Here is a 21,564-nt window from a genome sequence, read left to right on the forward strand (position 1 = left end):
GAGACAGAACGTAAAGACTGCTAACTCTGGGAAACGAACTAGGGGTGGTAGAAGGGGAGGAGGGCGGGGGGTGGGAGTGAATGGGTGATGGGCACTGGGGGTTATTCTGTATGTTAGTAAATTGAACACCAATAAAAAATTAAAAAAAAAAAGAAGTAAAAAAATTGCCAAACCCAAAAAAAAAAAAAAAAAAAAAAACCATGATGCGATATCACTTCAAACCTGATAGGATGGGTATTATCAAAAATACAGGAGATAATAAGTATTAGCTAGGATGTGGAGAAAAGAGAAAACACTACTGGTAAGAATGTAAATTGGCACAGCCTCTGTGGAAAACAGCATAGAGGTTTTTCAAAACATTAAAAATAGAACTATTACATGATCCAGCAATCCCACTTCTGGGTATATATCCAAAGGAAATAAAGTCAGCATCTCAAAGAGATATGTGCACTCCCATGTTCATTGCAGCATTATGCAGTAGCCAAGATATGGAAGCAACCTAAGTGTCCATGAAGAGATGCATGGGTAAAGAAAATATGGTATATATGTACACAATGGAATATTATTCCACCTTACAAAAGAAGAAACCCTGCCATTTCCAACAACATGGATAAACCTGGAACCTGGAGGACATTGGGATGCCTGAGTGGCTCAGTAGTTGAGCGTCTGCCTTCAGCTTGGGGAGTGATCCCAGGGTCCTGGGATTGAGTCCCTCATTGGGCTCCCACAGGGAGCCTGCTTCTCCCTCTGCCTGTGTCTTTGTCTCTCTCTCTGTATCTCTCATGAATAAATAATAAAAAATAATAATTAAAAAAATGAAGGACGTTATGCTAAGTGAAATAAACCAGGTACAGAAAGACATGTTATGATCTCATTTATATCTGAAATCTAAAAAAAAAAAAAGAAGAAGTCAAATTCATAGTAACAGAAAGTAGAATAGAAGGGCTTATTACCAGATTACCAGAACCTAGGCAGGCCTGAAGGGAAAGGGGAGATATTGATCAAAGGGTACAAACATTCAGTTATAAGATGAATAAATTCTAGAGACCTAGTGTATAGTCCTAGCTTAAGTTTAATGCTATCCAGGACACCTGGGTGGCTCAGTGGTTGAGCGTTTGCCTTTGGCTCAGGGCGTGATCCCAGGGTTCTGGGATCGAGTCCCACATCGGGCTTCCTCCATGGAGACTGCTTCTCTCTCTGCCTCTCTCTCTCTCTCTCTCTTTTTCTATCTTTTATGAATAAATAAAATCTTTTTTAAAAGTTCAATGCTATCCAAAAGAAATATACTATGAATCACAGACGGTATTTTATTTTTTCCAGCTTTATTGAGGTATGATTGACAAAAATCGTATATATTTAAGGTGTAGGTGATTTTGATAAATCTCTATATTTGAAATAATTACCATGATCTAATGAACATATTAATCACCTCACATCATTACCATCTTGTGTGTATGTATGGTAAGAACCCTTGAGATCTCTGTTAGCAAATTTCAAGTATGCAAAACATTAGCTATACAATTTGTGTCAATCATACCTCAATAAAGCTGGAAAAAATAAAATACCATCTGTGATTCATAGTATATTTCTTTTGGATAGCACTGAACTTAAACTAGGAATATATAATTCTGTTCCAGAAGCTGTGATCATAGAACTCTGGCTGGTTACTGGTAGGTACAAGCCTCCCCCTCCTCGTGGTCATAAATTCAATTTCCTTATTGTGGGAATCAAATCGGTTAACAAGTGCAAAGTGCATAGAAGGAGGTCTGGTACCCAGCAAGTACTATTATGCTAGCTACTATTATTGTTATCATCATTTTTGGAGTTATTAGTATTATTAACCAAAATTTCTAAAAAGACACTTTATTTTTTTTAAGATTTTATTTATTTATTCCTGAGAGACATAGAGAAAGAGGCAGAGACACAGGCAGGGAGAAGCAGGCTCCCCGCAGTGATCCTAATGCAGGACTGATCCCAGGACCCTGGCATCAGCCCTGAACAGAAGGCAGACACTCAACCACTGACCCACCCAGGTGCCCCCTAAAAAGACAGTTTAGCAGAAAAACACCTTTTGCAGAGACAATAAAGGAGAGTAATGCTTGGCCCAGATTTTAAAATGCTCACATCACCTGTGAAAGATCAGTCACCTGGCCCCCACCTCAGGTCCCGCCCCAACCCAGGACCCTCTCATCCCTGCCTCCCGCCTAGGCACAGCCCTCGGCAGAGACATCTCCACCCTCCCTCTGCTTAGCTACTCCCCACCTTCCAGCCAAAAGTAAATAATAAATGCAGGTCCCCAGTAACGGAGCCATCCTTGACTAACCCCACGTTTCCTTACCACCCTCCCCCAAATAAACAAGCAGACCCCCATCCCCCTGCACCTGCTTGGGACCTAAGCGGTGTTTGGTAAGCAGTCGTTGTTAGGATCATCATGATGATGGTGGTGATGATGACAACTAGTGCTGATGAGGCCCTTAAGCACCAGGTCCATCCTGAGTGCTTTAAGTCCATCACATCCTCCCAACCGTGCTGTGGATAACATGCTGTCATTCCCTCCAGTTTCACAGTTGAAGACTCTAAGGTTCAAAGAGGTTCAGTAGCAACCAGGGAATGAATGATTGGGTTCAGTTTTTTTTTAAAAAAAAGATTTTATTTATTCGTTCATGAGAGACACACACACAGAGAGAGAGAGAGAGGCAGAGAGACACAGGCAGAGGGAGAAGCAGGCTCCATGCAGGGAGCCCAACGCAGGACTCGATCCCAGGTCTCCAGGATCAGTCCCTGGGCTGAAGGCGGTGCTAAACCACTGAGCCACCCGGGCTGCCCATTGGGTTCAGTTTCAAACCTGGAGCTGTCTAATCTGACTCATGAGGTTAATTAACCCCTTTGCCTCGTTAGCAAAATCCCAAAGGTCACATGCAACTTGGGGCTCTAAGCATTCCCTTCAAATTTGAATGAAAAGTTTGTATTTTTTGTCTCTTCTTAAGAGGTTGGAGACCATGTCTCCTTTACTGCCATCCGCCCACTAGAACTTGGCATGTAAGCACTCATGTCTTTTCACCGTACTACCCAGAGACAGGCCCTCCTCCCTGCCTAGGAGGAGTCTGCCTGTGTTCCAGTGAAAGACCAGATGGATACGAAAGCTTTGGCCGGTGTCATGGTATCACCCCTCGGGTAGGCTGTTAATGGTCAGAAGCCTCTGCCTGGCCCGCTCCACCAAGCAGGAGTGGCTGTGACTGCCACCATTCACTAACCAGGGGGAAAGTTCTCGTTCTGGGTGGCCCCCACCCAGCTGAAGCTTTCATACCTATGTGTGTGACCTTTACTTTGGGACATTTCACCAGCTCATGAACAGGATCTTACTGTGCAGAGTCTGGCCTTTCAAAGTGCGATCATTGGACACTCTTTTTGAGGGCTTACAGTAAGTCATTATGCTGCTAGTAAGCAGACAGAGCAATGAAGACATGGTCTCCATCCTGTTAAGAGAATTTTGTACCAGAAGAGAAAATATAGGGCCTTTATGCCATACATAAAGGAGAAATTTGGGGGTATTTTTCCAGATAATTCAAACTGAAGGTTTTTTAAAGATTGGCCTCAATTATGAGAAACATCCTTCAAGTGGCCGATAGATACAGGGGCTCTGAGTAATGAGTACTTGCTTTGGGATCCTTCCCCTAGTGCTTTTATTGAATTAGGAAGCCCCCACCCAGCTTTCTTCCAGGCTTTGTTGGGGCCTATGTCTGGCCAAGGTCAGAGGACTAGTAAGCCATCTGGTCATTTCCAAAAGAAACCTGCTATACTTTCTGTTCATCTGGGAGCCATAAGATGTGCCCAGCTATCTAGAACACTTCAATCTTTCTCCTTTTTTATATTATTATCTTTCCATTTGTTCTTTTTGAAAAATATTATTTTTAATTAGGAAAATATTACATGCTCATTGTAAGAAGTAAAAGATGCATAAATAAGGAATAAGGTAACCATGGGTGGCATATCCTTCCTCCCCTTTCTCATTGCTTATGCAAACATGCTGATACATAATGAGTTTTTGTCTCTGGTCTGTATGACAGATGTGATCATATTGTACACATTACTCTGCAGCTCACTTTTTCCCCACTTACTATATATGGAGAGAGTCTTATAGGTCAGTAGATAGAAATTCAGCTTATGTTTTCATTAGCTGCCTAGTATTCAACTCTTCCCTACTGACACTGATTGTTGCCAAGTATTGTTTTTGATATGTTAGTACTTTTAATCTGTGTAGCATGGATTCCCAAAATTAGAACTGCTGGGTCAGAAGTATATGTTTACTTGAAATTTTAGTAGATATTACTCAAGCCTACCTCCAAAGCTTGTTGAGATTTACTTTTACTTTTTTCACAAGCAGTATATGATTATGCTTTTTTCCCCCCAAGACTTGGTTGTTACTGCTTGTGCATGTGTGTGTGTGTGTGTGTGTGTGTGTGTGTGGCCAGCCTGATGGATGAATAGTGGTTGTCATTGTAGCTTTGATTTGCACTTCCTAGACTCCTGATGAGGTTGAGCATCTATTTATGAGTTTATTGTCCATGGATTTTCTTCTTCTGTGAGTTGCCAGTTTGCCATTTTGTATTTGGGTTATTTGACTTTGCTTTTATCAACTTCTTTGTCATTTGACTTGCTCATATGTTTTCCCCAAGCTATCATTTGTCCAGACCAGTATGTACTGATATTTGGAACCAGATAATTCACTGTGGTCGTCTGTCCTGTGTGTTATAGGATGCTTGGAAGTACCCTCAACCCTTAGCCATTCACAACCCAAAGTGTTTCCACACGTTGCCAACATCCCCTGGGTAGATGGGGCAAAAATCACCTCTGGTTGAGAATCACTGGTCTGAACTGTTAATGGTGTCTTTCTGTCATTTGAGTTTTTGTTAACTTTGAAGAAGTCAGCTATCCCTCTTTTCCTTTGTATCTTCTAGATTTCCTGCTTTGGTTGGGAAAGTTTTCTCCCATTCCAAGGTCATACAAATATCCTAAATTTTCTTCTAATACATTATAGTTCTTTCATATTTAAATCTCTAGAACATCTGAAATTTATTTTTATATATGATGTGATGGATGAGTCTAGCTTTATTTTTTTCCAGTTATTAAACCACCCTTTTCTCACTGAACCAATTGCCCACATTCGCACAGATGGGACTCCTTTCTGAAAACATTCATCAATTCCTGTCTGCCGAGCCCCCCAGAGAACTGGTGCCTTGGCTCTTACAGGATGGTAAAGGGGGAAAAACTTACACTTTTTTTGGTTTGTTTTCTCTTTTATCAGTCTGAGCCCAGAGATCTTTGAGAAAGTGTTGGATGTATCTTCTTCCCCACCAACCTGGCTGCTGTGGTTGTGTTATTATTCCAGAAAGACAGCAGGGAGGAAGGAAGAGGCAGGGACAGGCGCTTAAGCCACCTTCTTTCCAGGATCTCCTCTTCTTACTGTCTGATCCTCTCTTTCCATAAAGAGAGGATGCTTTTATTCATCTGAGGACATTTTGTAAATTCCTTTTAAAAGTTTTACTGCTGATACCTTCCTAGAAAAGCTCAGCTCTGCACATAGCAGGCCCTAGATAAATTTAGTGAATAGATGAAGTGAGCCTAATTTAAATCTTATCTGGAGAATTGTTTCTTTGGCTTAGGGCTTTATGATGGGAGGGACCCCATTATAATGCAGATACCTTAGATGACAGAAACAGTTCTGTCAACCAGCTGTCATCCTTAGGTCCTTCTGGTCCCAGGCAATCTAGGCAATCTGCAGGATTGTCTTTCATTCACCTCAGGGTTGGGGAATCAGAGCTGGGAGCCTGAGGAAATAGGAGTTGGATGTGTTGGAAGGACACCTTAGTAACGGCAGACTGACTGCTGTCCTGGAAGATGATGCTAGGCGCATGTTCAGGTCTGCCATTCCCGACTGATCCATACATTCACTTATCTCCCAGAATCTGCTGGAGACTCTGGCACTGATTAACTAGTTGGGGAAAAACTAAAGCAACATTATTTTCCCAAGAGTGTAGAGAAATGGAAATGTCCATGCAATCAGAGCTGAAAGAAACTGTAGTCTCCAGCCAGGCAGCCATGAGCCTTCATTGTAACTCAGTAGGTAGGTGCTTCTACTCCTAAAAAGAAAGAAGGGGAGGATGGATTTAGGGATCTCTGCTAAAGAGATTTACCCATAAATGAAGGTGATGGTTTGAGAGATCTGTATCTTTGGAGCAGTTTATTTCTTGTTTTCCTTTGTTTGTTTGTTTTTAAGGCTATCCTGTCAAGCGGCCGTGGGACAGTAGAAGACTTCTTCCTGGCTGGCCGCAGCCTAGATGGTGGCCGGTGAGTAAGCCTTGCATGTGGCAATCCACTCGGGGGGCCACATGTTAACTTGTCTGTTACTTTAATGTAGAAGTCTTATACCCAGAATAATTTGAAGTTGCTAAATCTGCAAAATCATTCCGTTCGAGTTTGCCTAGCTCTGAAGTAGTTTCTTACTGACATGTTTCCATTCAACTCTGTTTAATTCACTAACCATTTATTAGGTGTTTCATATGTACAAAGCATTGTTCTAGGGTTCCATTGTTCTAGGGTTCTAGGGTTCTAGGTTCTGTATCTAGGATACAGGTTGGAAATAGACAGTTTTACCCTCTGGAAGCACACAAGCTAGAGTGGGAGTTAGATGTGTATCCAGCAAATTATAGCATTAATGATGCAGTCCAGTGAGTCTGGCGGGAGGTACACGGGCCAGGTACAGATGATAGGTAAACTCAGGCTTGCTGGGTGAAGATGGTGCAAGACTGGAAAGGTCTTACAGAGACAGGGTTGTTCAAGCAGGATTTGGAGGTGGAATGGGTGTTTGGCAGGTAGAGTATAAGGGTGTTCCAGGCAGAGGGAAGAGAATATGCCAAGGCTTAGCAGTGTGGAACAGCATGATGCTGGAAACATTTTTTGTCTTTCATGTATTAAATAATGTATTCTTATTCAGAATGATTTCATCCAAGAGAAGTGCCTCAAAACTCCCACAGCAGGAGAACCAGCTGGCTGTGCATGACCCTATACCCATGATGGAGTGGGTAGGGGTGCCTCAAGGAGGAGGAGGATGTAGGTAACCAGCAGGGCCCAAGGTCTGAGGACCCAAGTCAAGACTGAGCCAGGGCTGCTTTATAACTTATTATGTTAAAATGTGCATGTATTTCCTGCATAGGAGTATAAGGTACATTTGGAGCATTGTGTAAGAAGCAGGCCCTATTCACCAATATTCTTTGCCCTCAAACATTAATCAGTCTTATGGCAAACATTGGTCTTTCACACTGGGGTAACACTTCAAAGAGAGAAGTCTTGTCTCATGAGGAGAAAGCACCTTTATTCAAAGGGATGAGGAAAGTACACTTATTAACTCTGATGGATCCAACAACCTAGCAGAAATGGCTTTGCCTCTTAGCTGGGAGATTTGGGGAAAAGTGGTTTCCTGATGTTAACTCTCTGAGTTATACTAGAATCTTTCTTTCTTTCTTTCTTTCTTTCTTTCTTTCTTTCTTTCTTTCTTTTCTTTTCTTTTTTCTTTTCTTTTCTTTTCTTTTTTTTTTAAACCTGGTTTAGAAAGAGATTGAATGCTGCAAAGAAATATTTGCAACGTGCCTCTCCCTTAGTTTATTTTTCTGCGGCTGATTCTAACAACACAATCTCTTCCTGGGCTGTGAGACACCCAGTCTTTTGCCTGAGACTCTTAGGCCTTGTGGTCATGTTTTACGTACCCAGAAAAATGGCAACCTGCTTCCCATGTTATTTTGTGTCAGTTACACAACTGACACTTGTAATGGTTTTCAGGAGACGGCCTCCCAATGTTTATGTATGTTATGATTTATTAATTTCTTTGCTGTGACTTCTCTTTTCATTGTTTGGATTGTTGCCTAATGAACAAAATATATTACAGTATTATTAAAGGAAATTGTAGTAAAAGAATGATTTTTGCCACTCTGATTTTGTTAATATTTTTATTCAATTAGCAGATATCTGATGGATACCAGTTGCTCTTGTCAAGGGCCTTCCACATAAGTTATTCTTTTCTTTCTTTCCTTTTTTTTTCCTTTTTTCTTTATTTGTACATGGCCTATTCTTGTGGCCAGCTGGCTTGGCCGTAGTGAATCTCTGAAATGCTCAGTCCTCCCTCCCTTCCTGTTTTGTCACCTTGCTCCCCTCCTTTCCAGTTGCCTCCCCAGCTGCTCATGGGCAGTCTTCCTAACTGGCTCTCTTCCATATCCCTTGCTTAACACTGGAGGTCCCTAGGGCTTGCGCCTGGCCAGCTCTCTCCAATTAGACTCACACACGTGGCAACTCACCTAGCTCATGGCATTGAATACCAGTTACATGCTAACAAATTTCAGTTCTCTCCCGTGAACTCCCAGACTCACTTGTGACACCGGCACTATTCAACACCTGCACTTGATAGGTCTATCAGGGATCTCAAAGTGAACAAGCCCCAGAGGGAGCTCTGGACCTTCCTCCCTAAATCTACTCCTCCCACCATCTTCCCTATCTCCTGAATAGCAAACCCAACCTTCTAGTTGTTCTGGCTGAACAAACATGGAGTCTAGTTAGACACTTTAGTCTCTCTTATACCCAACATCCTATCCATCAGGAAGTCCTGTGACTCAATCTAAAGAATATATTTCAAATCTGACCACTTCCCATCAACTCTGCCTCTAGGTTTGGGCTGTTCTTATATCTCTCACCTGGATTAATTATAACAGCCTCTTGGGCTCCCTCTTTCTACCTTGGCTCTTCTTTTTTTTTTTCTTAAGATTTTATTTATTTATTCATGATAGACACAGAGAGAGAGAGAGAGGCAGAGACACAGGCAGAGGGAGAAGCAGGCTCCATGCAGGGAGCCCGACGTGGGACTTGATCCCGGGTCTCCAGGATCACGCCCTGGGCCAAAGGCAGGTGCTAAACCACTGCACCATCCAGGGATCCCTACCCTGGCTCTTCTATATCCAATCTCAGCAGAGCAGCTAAAGGGAGCCTATTAAAACACAAGCCAAACCATGTCACTTTTCTGCTTAGAGCCCTCGGGGGGCTCCCATGTCACCCAGAATGAAAGCTCCACTTCTTACGATGGTGCATATTAGGGCACAGCGAATCTGCATCTTATTACCTCTCTGACTTTGCCTCTCAGGATGCCTGTCCCCAGCTCTATCCAGTGTCCTTGAAAACCCAGCAGTGCTTCTGCCTCAGGGCCTTTGCCCCTGCTGCTCTATCCAGATGGAGCATTCTCCCCAGAATCTCCTTGGCTTGCCCCTCCACTTCTTCTGGTCTTCCTCAGTTCTTCTCTTAGAGTCTACTCTGACCACTCAATTTCCCAGTACTTCCTATCTACTTTCCCACCTTTTTTTTTTTTTAACTCTATAGTACTTATCCCTGTCTATTACGCTATAAAATAATCCTTGGAGCACCTGGGTACTTCAGTCGGTTAAGTATCCAATTCTTGGCTTAGATCATGATCTCAGGGTCCTAGGATCGAGCCCTGCATTGGGCTTAGTGGGGCATCTGCTTGAGATTCTTTTCACTTCTCTCTCTCCCTTCTCCCTCACTCCTCCCTGCACTCAGACAAACCTTCTCTCTCTCTCTGTCTCTCTCTCTCTCTCATAAATAAATAAATAAATAAATAAATAAATAAATATCTTTAAAATAATTTCCTAATTTATTTTGTTTATTCTTTTTTCCCCAAAACAATGTTAGCTTCATGAAGGCAGGGATTTTCATCTATTTTACTCACTAATATATCCCTAATATCTAGAAAAGTGCCTGGACATAGTTGGCAATCAACATTTATTGGTAGTTATTGAATTAATGAAGGATGCCTTTTAAACCTACCTTTTAATTTAATAATGTGCTAGTATCTTCCAACATCTATATAAACATAAATAGGGGGATTTATTTTATATTTATATACAATCACATAGTGTTATATCATATGGACATTTCACCATTTATGCATCATATTGTTGGGCAATTTAGACTGTATATAACTTTTCACTGTTATGGTAAATATAGTGAACGTTCTTAATAATAGAAATAACTAGTATTACTTGAGTACTTACTATGTGCCACTTCTAAGACTTTTATTGCCTTACAGTTGTCACTGTTAAGGTATTTGGTGTCAGTATGTTTTCTATTATGTCTTATTAGTGCATTTTACCTTTTACAGTTATAAAAAAAATCTTTGTTTAATGCCTTTGGTCTTGAATGCTACTTTTTCTTACGTTGGTATTGTTAATGCTGGGGTGTCTGGTGTTTCTACCTAAAGAGGTTTGTTATTTGCAGCCTCTCTTGATAATTTGGTTTTAAATATGTCTCATATCAAAAGCATAATAGTTGGATTTTGGTTTTGAATGGAGTGGCTATCTCTACTCAACTGAAAAGCTGTTATTGGTTTAGGAGGGATTTTGCTCATTTAAATACCTCTAGGATTTTTTCTTCTGAAAGTAACAGATGTTGATTGTAAAAAACCCAAAAGTTACAGTCTAAGTATAGAACTTGAAATTTTCTCCTCATTCCATCTCTATAACTATCATTCCAGAAATATTTTGTTATATGTGTATGTGTATATATATATATATATATATATATATATATATATATATGTGTGTGTGTGTGTGTGTGTGTGTGTGTGTAGCCAGGATCACTCCCATGCATATATCTGCACAAGTGTAAGGTGCACAAATAAAATTTTAATGAGATTATACATACTGCCTACCGTATTGTTTAATGAAAAGCTCCTTTATTCTTTCTGCATTCTACATTGTATTTCAGCATATTCATGTACCTTAGTATTTTAACCAATGTCTTATACCTAATCAGTTAAATTGTTGATATTTTTAAATTATTTGGAACAATGGTGAAATCACCATCTGCTAATATTTCTGCAGTAGGGAATGGCAAGGAAGTCAGTGGGGCAGGTGAAGGGTGGCCCCATAAGAACAGCCATCCTGCTCTTTTGACTTTCTCCCTCCTCACTGAGCTTGTAACTTATGGTTAGGGTTTGGGTAGCAGAAACACAAATGAGGGGACTCCTGGGTGGCTCAGTGGTTGAGCATCTTCCTTCTGTTCAGGTCGTGATCCCGGGTCTGGAGATTGAGTCCTGCATCAGACTCCCTGAGAGGAGCCTGCTTCTCCCTCTGCCTGTGTCTCTGTCTCTTTCTGTGTGTCTCTCGTGAATAAATAAATAAATAAAATATTTTTTTAAATAAAACAAAAAAGAAACACAAATGGGAATTCTGCCCAGGGAATAATCCTTTTTGAGAAAATGTGAAAATCAGTTTGAGTTTACATTTGTGAAAATGATTTCTTGGAGTTGGTCTGAGAGTTCTGATAGGTGATCACCTTTTGGTTTTCAGATAGGTGCCTCTCTTTTTGCCTCAAATATTGGCAACGGCCACTTTATGGGCCTGGCTGGAATAGGAGCAATGTCAGGGATTGCAGTTGCGGCCTTTGAGTAGAACGTAAGTAATACCTCATACAGCCACCAACCTCCCTCTCTACCCATTGTCCCAATAAAACTCACACACATAAAAACAGTGGTTGAGCATCTGCCTTTGGCTCAGTTTGTAATCCTGGGATCAAGTCCTGCATCTGGCTCCCCATGGGAGCTTCTTCCTCTGTCTATGTTTCTGCCTCTCTCTTTGTGTCTCTGGTGAAAAAATAAATAAACCCTTAAAAAACAAAACAAAACAAAACAAAACAAAACAAACAAAAAAAAACCTGCTTCCAGGGCAGCCCCGGTGGCGCAGCGGTTTAGCGCCGCCTGCAGCCCGGGGTTTGATCCTGGGGACCCTGCATCGAGTCCCACGTCGGGCTCCCTGCATGGAGCCTGCTTCTCCCTCTGCCTGTGCCTCTGTCTGTCTCTCTCTCTCTGTGTCTCTATGGATAAATAAATAAATAAAATCTTTAAAAAAAAAACTGCTTCCAACCTCCAGTCAATACTGAAGACTTCTGAAGAAGTCATGGAAGAAAGGAAGCAAGTCTTTGATTTCTCAAAAAGATGGTGTCAGTTTTCATTGTTCTTAGTTATTGAAGTTAATGAAGAAACAGAGAATGTTTACATTTTAAGGGCCATACAAATGCAGTGAACAAAGAACTCTTAGGAGACTAATCAGGTAGGGAAAAGAGAAAAGATCATGTTAACATTTAAATATACGTTCACATAGACATTTGTGCTTAGGTATACATACAGATATATATAATTATATGTGTGTTCGTGTAGACACAGATATATATATACATATATGTGTCTATATGTACACGTATGCGTGTGTGTATATATATATATGTATATATGTATATATTTGCAGTATGTATTGAAAATGGGATCAACTGAGCTCTTCAAGATATTTAACTAATTATAACAAAACTCCGAATTGACCTCCTAAGAATACCAGGTTTCAACTATAAAACTTTTGAAATGGATTATTTATTTAATCTGTGGGATATATTTACTATAGGACATGGAATTTGTTCACTATGTAAGTTCATTATAAGTGAATTTATAAGTATTGGGCTTATTAATTTATCTCCATATAAATCAGCTGACTTTTCTGGATAAATCAGAAAGCTCCCTACTTTCTGAGTCTTGTCTTTCTACAAAAATAAAGGATACTTCTAACAGAGTCAACTTCAAACCTACAAGATGCTCTGATTTTTGCCACAACATACCTCTCATAATTTACTAGCATTGGCTTTATATATTCAGCTTGCCTTACCCCTTCTTTGTAGGAAAGCCAGAGCCAAATTTATTACTTAATTTCAATAACTTCCATGAAATTTTGGTAAAGCTTCTCCCTTATTTCTCTGAATGGTTTCTGACTTTTTTAAACTATCTTTTATATATAACCCACCTTTACTCCAATTTGGAAATAGGCAAACAAATTAAAAATAAATTCTCTGAAAACTGGCTCAGTTAACCCCTCAAAATTGAGAATGCACTCTTTCATAAGCAAAGATCCAATGCCTGTAAGTAGTTTGTTTCACTGAAAGGTGTGCACTTGGGCTGTTGTTTGTAAGGTTCCCCAGTATTGATCTATTTGTTAGTCTTAAAACAGATAGTCACTGAGATTGCATCTCATTTAAGAGCATGGCCTAGATGGGACCCTAATGTAATTCTTCTTGGATTCAGGTTCCATTTCTGCTCTGTGTTCTTGGCTGGATATTTTCTCCTATTTACATTAAGACTGGGGTGAGTGTCCATTATCAGGTAATCTCTATAATATTTTTTCTTACAAATATTGCATGTGTACATAAAAACATCCTGGAGGACAAGTTAAATTTCTCAATCTTTTGATCCTTGTACTGACTTCCCTAAATCCTGAGAAATGCCTGAAATGACATCATTCTATGTTAGGTACACAGATGCCAATAATTGCCCACTGTTTTACTCCAGGCCTAATTCAAGGGTCCACTTTTTATTTTATTTTTTTAATAAATTTATTTTTTATTGGTGTTCAATTTGTCAACATATAGAATAACACCCAGTGCTCATCCCGTCAAGTGCCCACCTCAGTGCCCATCACCCAGTCACCCCCACCCCCCGCCCACCTCCCCTTCCACCACCCCTAGTTCATTTCCCAGAGTTAGGAGTCTTTCATGTTCTGTCTCCTTTTCTGATATTTCCCACTTATTTTTTTTCTCCATTCCAAGGTCCACTTTTTAAAGCTTTTATAGAAAATGTTTTAAAACTTTATCTAAAAATAAGACCCAAATAAATGAAAAGAACAAATATGTTAATGACTAGAGGACAATATCCTAAAAATGTTATTTCTTTCCAAATTGGTCTGGGCTTGGAATGAAATTCCAAACAAAACCCAAACAGGATTTTTTAGGAACTTGGCTGATTCTAAAATGTATGTAAGAGATAAGGGGACAAAGATGTGTCAGTGTCCAGCTGAGAGACACAGAGACCATCTAGGCTGCATATCTGTGAAGATATGTGGACTGACATCAACATGGTGGAATAAAAGCTTTCTACCATCTTCCCTCAAAGAACACCAATTTAGACAATCACCCATAGATAAGAGGGCTTTTGTGGAAGTCCAGAAGTCCACTGGAGAAGTTCTAGCACATTCTTGGAGAAAAAGAAAATCCAAAATTGGATGTATTGAAGAGGGTGAGAGGAACAATTTCAGTGTACCTATGTTACCCTTCCCCCAAGGTGGCATAGCTTACTGCCAAGAGAGATGTTCTCAGCCTGAGATTTCTCCCACAGGGGAAATTGAGAGCATAGGAGTAGATGCCCAGCTATCCAGTTGCACTGGAGTCAGCCAAGAAAACCCACTTCTTTCTCACTCCATCCAGAATATAGAGAGGTATGCTGTACATTGAGGGTGGGGGAGGAGGAGGATAGGGAATGGCTGAGAAAACAGTGACCAGGGCTCTCAGATGGCATCAGAAAGACACAGATCCTACTTTGCAAACTTATCAGGAAGCCTGCTAGTGAGCCACTGGGGTCTCCTCACCTACAGATCCCCCCAGTTGGCCCAAGGGCACTTCAACATGTCACACACCTCACCCACATACACCTACATCTGTGGCTAGCTCCTTTTGTGCACCCCAGATGGTGTAAAGAGCAAGTCTTTTTTTTCTGCAGAAAGTTAGTGAGCATTCACAGAAAACCAGACTGACTCTGTGGAATTGGGAGAAAGCATAAAACCTTGAGCATTCAGCAATGCCCTAGGAAAAGCTAGCAAAAGAGAGGCTGTCAGAACTTGGCCTGGCTTGCAGGATCAGGAAAAGATATATAATCTTAAAAATTCCCACCAAAAAGAGAACAGGAAGTGTGGAGCAGGTATATTCACAAAAATGTTCTGAGAAAACCTCAGAATTTCTGGCAAGGCTTACAGAAGGTATTTCTCTCCAAAAGCCAGTCAATAAAGATGAGGAGATGACTGCTTTCTCAAATACAAAGACAGTAATACAAAATTTGAGGAACATGAAAAATCAAGAAAACATGGCACCACCAGAGGAATACAGTTTTCTCATAACCAACTCCAAGGAATTGGAGATCTGAGATTTATTTGATAAATAATGCAAAATGGTTGAAGGAAGCTTAGTTAGCTACAAGAAAACACAGAAAGATGATTCAATAAAATAAGGAAAACAATACATGAAGAAATGAGAAATTTAACACAGAGATAGAAATCATGAAAATCAATTCCAGGATGGGAGAATACAATGACTGAAATGAAAAGTGTAATACAGAGCATAAATAGCAGACTGGAGCAAGCAAAGAATCTATGAAGTAGAAGACAGGTCATTGGAAATTATTTAATGAAAAGAGTTGTGAAAGCCTACAAGACTGTAAGATACCATTACGATGCAAAACCCACACATTATTGGGCTCCTAGAAGGAAAAGTGAGGGCAAAAGGAACAGAAATCTTATTTAAAGAAATAATGACTGAGAACTTCCACAATTGGTGTGGGAAGGGGGGGAAGATTTGAATATCCAAGGACATGAAGATCATAGCCCCCCCCCAATTTCAATCCAAAACTATATTCTCCAAGACACATTATAATAAAATTGTCTAAACACGAAGAGAAAATTTTAAAATTAAAAATTAAAAAAGAGAAAAATCCTTACATACAAGGGAACCCCCATAATGCTATCTGCAGATTTCTTAGCAGAATCCTTGTAGGTCAGGAGAGAGTGGGATATGTTCAAAGTGATGAAAGAAAAAAAAAACTACCAATCAAGTATACCTTATATGATAAAGTTGTCCTTCAGAAATGAAGGAGAGATAAAGACTTTCCCAAACAATAGATGAAGGAGTTTATCACCACTAAAGCTGTCTTACAAGAAATGCTGAAAGGAGTTCTTCAAGCTGAAATGGAAGGGTGCTAACTAGTAACATGAAAACATATGAAAATAAACAATGGCCTGATAAAGACAAGTATATAGTCAAATTCAGAGTAGTCTAATACTGTAAAATAGTGGTATGTTAGTCACTTAAATCCAGTTTTTTTTTATTTTTTTTAAATCCAGTTTAAAGGTTAAAAAACAAAAGTATTAAAAATAACTATAGCTACAATTATTTGCTAATAGATAAAAAATATAAAAAGAAGTAAATTATGACATCAAAAATGTAAAATGCTGGGCAAGGGAGTAAAAGGATACAGTTTTTGTATGTGATCAAAGCTATCACCTTAAAATAGACTGTTATATATATGAGAAGTTTTATGTAAACGCCATAGTAACCAAAAAGCAAAAAGTTACAGTAGATATACAAAAGATAAATGGGAAATGAAAGCATACTGCTAAGGAAAATCATCAATTCACAAAGGAAGACAGCAAGAGAGGAAGGAAAGTAACAAGAGAATCACAAAACTACCAGAAAACAATTAAGATGGCATTAGTAAGCCCTTATGTGTTAATAATTACTTTAAATATAAATGAATTAAATTATCCAACCAAAAGGCATAGAATGGCTAAATGGATTTTAAAATTAGCATGGTGACTGTCATTGACAATACTGTATTATATACTTAAAAGCTGCTAAGAGAGTAAATCTCGAAAGTTCTCAGTATTAAAAAAAGGTAATTACATGAGGTGATGGAGATATTAACTAACTTAACTGTGATAATCATTTCACAAGTATATTTGTATCAAATTGTGTTGGACACCCTAAAATTAGTGTTATATACCATTATAGATCCATAAAACTGGAAAAAAGAAATGAAATATATGTAAAAAAGCAAAATCATTAGAATAGCAAAGATACTCCTATCAAAGAAAAATAAGAAGGATTTGCCTTGCCAAATATCAAGACTTACTACAAAGCTATAGTAATCAAGACAGTATGATATGGACACAAGGATAAAAACATTGACAAGTGGAAGAGGAAAATAACCCAGAAACATTCATATATATGGACACTTGATTTACGACATCAGTAGTACTGCAGATCACTGAGGAAAGGAAGGTCAATTGATTATCATATGAAAAAAATCAAATTGGATGTCTGTTCTACACAAAAATAATTTTAGGTTGATTAAAGACTTAAATAGGAAAGGTAAAAGATTTTAAACTTCATAAGAAAGTATACGATATCTTTTATGTCCTTGAGATTGAGAAAGATTTTAAAGTAAGATAGAAAAAGCTCAAATCCCTGGCTGACCACCAATGTATACGTGCATGCATGAGAACCAAAAAAAAGGCAGAAACTACAGGGAACTCTGCTCTGTGGAGACAGAACTAGACCTGTTAGATCTGTGACTTTATAGTGCCTAGGACTGAGTACCTTCCACAGCCCACACAATGTAGGCAGTAGATAGCAGAAAGCTTACTCAGAAGAGAGAACATAGGGCTGACAAAATAACAGGAAATTTCTGTGGGAGCTCCAAAAACAAGGATACCAAAGAAAGGATTAACCTTCAAATCTGAGTATAAATTCTGCACAAAACCTTAACTGACTACCAGACCACTCAAGTGCAGGGAAAACCTCTAGACTGGGCTAAGCAGCAGCTAAAAGTGTAAAGAAAACAACCAGAGACATCAGCTGCTACATACTGAAGGGTGAGGGCAGAAGGTGGGGTGGCATGAAAGATGTTGCAGTTTGAGTCCAGGCAAGGCAATTGCCTACGAAAACAAGAAACAGCAATCCTCAGAACAAAACAGATTCTAGAATGCAGCATCATGGGATCAATGATGGCCAGTCTGCACAAGAATTATTAAACTTACAAAGAAATGGAAATATAAATGTGACCCACACTCCAAAAGGAAAAGTGATAAATAGAAACAGACTCTGACAAGGCCCAGATGTTTATTTAACAAACAAAAGACTTCAAACCTACAACTATGAATATATTCAAAGAAGTAAAAGAAAGTGTAATACTAATGAATAAGCAAAGAGGGTCTCTCAACAGAGAAACTGAAACTATAGAAAATATCCAAATGGAAATTCTGGAGTTGAAAAGCACAGTAGCTAAAATGAAAAATTCACAAGAGGAACTCAACAGCACAGACAAGATGGCAAACAAGAGAGTCAGTGAACATAAGTATAATAGGAGTTAACTAGGAGAACAAAAGGGAACAGAAGGGAAAATTTTTGAAGAAAAAGGAAGAAAACCTCAGAGACCTATGATACAATATCGAACAGTCCAACATGCATGTACTTAGTATCCCAGAAAGAAGAGAGAGAGGCAGAAAAAATTTTTTGAAGAATAACTGAAAATATCCCCAAGTTTCATGGAAAATGTTAATGTACCAATGTAAAAAGCTTAACAAATACCAATAAACACACAAACAGCTACACTTAAGTTTACATCGTACTCAAACTGCTAAAAGCAAAGATAAGAAATTTTGAAAGACGTAAAAGAAAACACATTATATGCAGGGGAGGAATGATACAGTTAATGGATGACATTTCATCAGATACAATGGAGGCCAGAAAACATTTGAATGACATATTCAAATGCTGAAAGGAAGAAAAATCTATCAACCAAGAATTCCATATCCAGCAAAAGTACTCTTCAAAAATGTAGATGAAATGTATATAAATTTCAAATCATTTGTACACCTAAAACTAATATAAGGTTATATGTCAATGTTACCTTAATTTTTGATTGTTGCCAAAAAAAGGTGATGAAGGAGGGAAAGATTTTTCAACTAGGACACAAAAAACATAAATTATCCACAGAGGAAGAAATTGATAGGACTTCAAAATAAAACTTTTAACTTTAACTCTATGAAAGATATTTTTAAGAAAATGAAAAGGCAAGCTAGAGACTGGGTGGGGGGAATATTTAGAACATATTTACAATAAAAGACATATCCACAATGTATATTTTGTTTTAAAAAAAACTCCCAAATTTCAGTAACAAGTTTGAACAGCTGTTTCACCAGAGAGAAGAGACAAGTGGCAAATAATCATGTGAAAAGATGTTCACTACAATTGATCATTGGGAAAATACTACACCAGATAAAATACCACTGAGAGCCATAAGAATGGCTAAGAGGAGAAGCACTGATACTAGGGAGAGATGGAGAGGGAGTGGGGCAACTGGGACTCATGCGTTTCTCAAGGGAATGCAGAATGGCATAGCCATGTCAGAGAGGACAGGTTGGCAGTCTCTTCACAAATTAAACCTGACCACCCAGCCAGTATTTCCCTAGATCTAGATTTTTACCTAAGCCCCAGAGAAATGAGGACATACATCCACACAGAAATTTGTACATGAAGCTTCATAGCAGTCATGTTCCTACTAGCCAAATCTAGAAACACATCATCTCAATTGCGCTCCAAGAGTAGATAAACGGTACATGATGTGGTACCAAGCAGCACTAAAAAAGAGTCCTGGAACCATGTGTCTGAGTCTTAAGAAAATCAGGCCAGTGAAGGAAACAGGCCATTAAAAAAAGTACATAGCATATGATTTTGTTTATTTAAAATTCTAGAAAAATCAAATCTGTGGGAACAGCTAATACTGGTTGTCTGAGACCAAGGAGGGAGTGGAGGCCTTGACCGTGAATCCTTAGGAGCTCTGTGGGGGGTGTTAGGAATGCTTAATATTTCGAGTATGGTGGTGATTACATATAACTATACATTTTTCCCAAGCTCATCAAACTTTACACTTAAAATAGGAGAATTTCACTGAATAGAGCTACCCCACAACCCAGCAATTACACTACTAGGTATTAAAGAATACAAATGTTGTGATCTGAAGGGGTACCTGTACCCCAATGTTTATAGCAGCAGTGTCCACAATAGCCAAACTATGGCAAGAGCCCAGACACCCATCAAAGATAAATGGATGAAGACGGTGTGAGGTATACATATATATATATATATATAGGATATATAGATGTAGATATATACACAACACACAGTGGAATATTACTCAGTCATCAAAAAGGATGAAATCCTACCATTTACATCAACATGGATGGAACTGGAGGATATTATGCTGAGTGAAATGAGTCAATCAGAGAAAGAAAATTATGTGGTTTCACTCATACGTGGAATTTAAGGTGCAAACAGGACCATAGGAGAACCAAAGAATAAAATAAGATGAAATCAGAGAGAGAGAGAGAGAGAGAGAAACCATGAGAGACTCTTAACCATGGGAATCCAACTGAGGGTTGCTAGAGAGGAGATGGGTGGGGGGCATCAGGTAACTGGGTGATGGACTTTAGGGAGGGCATGTGATGTAATGAGCATGGGTGTTATATGCAACTGATGAATTACTGACCTCTGCCTTTGAAACTAATGATACACTATAAGTTAACTAATTGAATTTAAATAAAATAAGTTTTAAAAACTAAAAATTTTAAATATTTGTAGAGGCATTAAAAATGTGAAAGGTGGGATGCCTGGGTGGCTCAGTCAGCTAAGCATCTACCTTCAGCTCAGGTCATGCTCTGAGTTCTGGGATCAAGCTCCCTGCTCAGCAAGGAATCTGTCCTCTGCCTGCCATTCCCCTGCTTGTGCTCACACATGCTTTCTTTTTTTTTTAATTTTTATTTATTTATGATAGTCACAGAGAGAGAGAGAGAGAGGCAGAGACATAGGCAGAGGGAGAAGCAGGCTCCATGCACCGGGAGCCCGATGTGGGATTCGATCCCGGGTCTCCAGGATCGCGCCCCGGGCCAAAGGCAGGCGCTAAACCACTGCGCCACCCAGGGATCCCTCACACATGCTTTCTCACCCTCTCTCAAATAAATAAATAAAATCTTATTTTAAAATGTGAAAGGCTTGTCATGCAGCCTAGCATCTGCAATGGTGAAGCCATAGCCCAGGAAAATTACCTTGGATTGTGATTATATTTTGGGATAAGATCTTTTAAAAAGTAATTAAGTTAAAAGGAGGTCATTAAGGTAGGCCTTCATCCAGTAGAACCTTATAAGAAGAGAAAATTTGGACAGAGACATGTATAGAGGCAAAAGGATAGGAAGACACAAGGAGATGACAGCCTTCAGTAAGCCAAGGACAGTGGCCTGGAATGGATTTTTCCTTCACAGGTCCCAGAAGGAACCAAGCCTGCTGACACTTTGAACTTCCAGCCTCCAGAACTGTAACACGGTAGCATTTCTATTGCTTAAGCCCCTTGGTCTGTTGCACTCTGGGACAGCAGCCCTAGCAAACAAATTCAATTATTAGCAAGTGTAAAAGAGCTTAGAATGTCACTGAGAAAGAGCCATATGTGGCAGTATATGATTAAAGACCAAACAGAAAGTGAAAATATTAAAGCCACAGGTGTTTAGGAGAAGACACGTGGTCCCTGTGAAATTTGTAGATAAGCTTTCATAAAACAGATGGAATCTGACATAGAACTTAAAATAGACACATGTGAGCAGCTGGACAAGAGTCCATGAGGATACTCAGGACAGAAGATGGGACAGTATACATTTAGCTCTTACTTGTTCACCTACCATGAGCCAGGATCCAGGAATCTAACTAACAGAGGCGCACTTCCTGTGGCAGGGTGCCCACAGCCTGAGACAATGGAAGTCAAAATGAACAGGATTGTTGGGGACAGCCAACACGTGCACAAGAGCATGGGTACTGAAG

General features: G+C 39.4%; 1 pseudogene; it reads left to right on the forward strand.

Moving 5' to 3' along the window:
- Positions 1 to 21,564, forward strand: part of LOC112676305 (sodium/glucose cotransporter 1-like) — a 90,797-nt pseudogene that overhangs the window by 26,209 nt on the left and 43,024 nt on the right.

The sequence above is a fragment of the Canis lupus genome, chromosome 26 (genome assembly GCF_003254725.2).
Source record: "Canis lupus dingo isolate Sandy chromosome 26, ASM325472v2, whole genome shotgun sequence".
Lineage (NCBI taxonomy): Eukaryota > Metazoa > Chordata > Mammalia > Carnivora > Canidae > Canis > Canis lupus.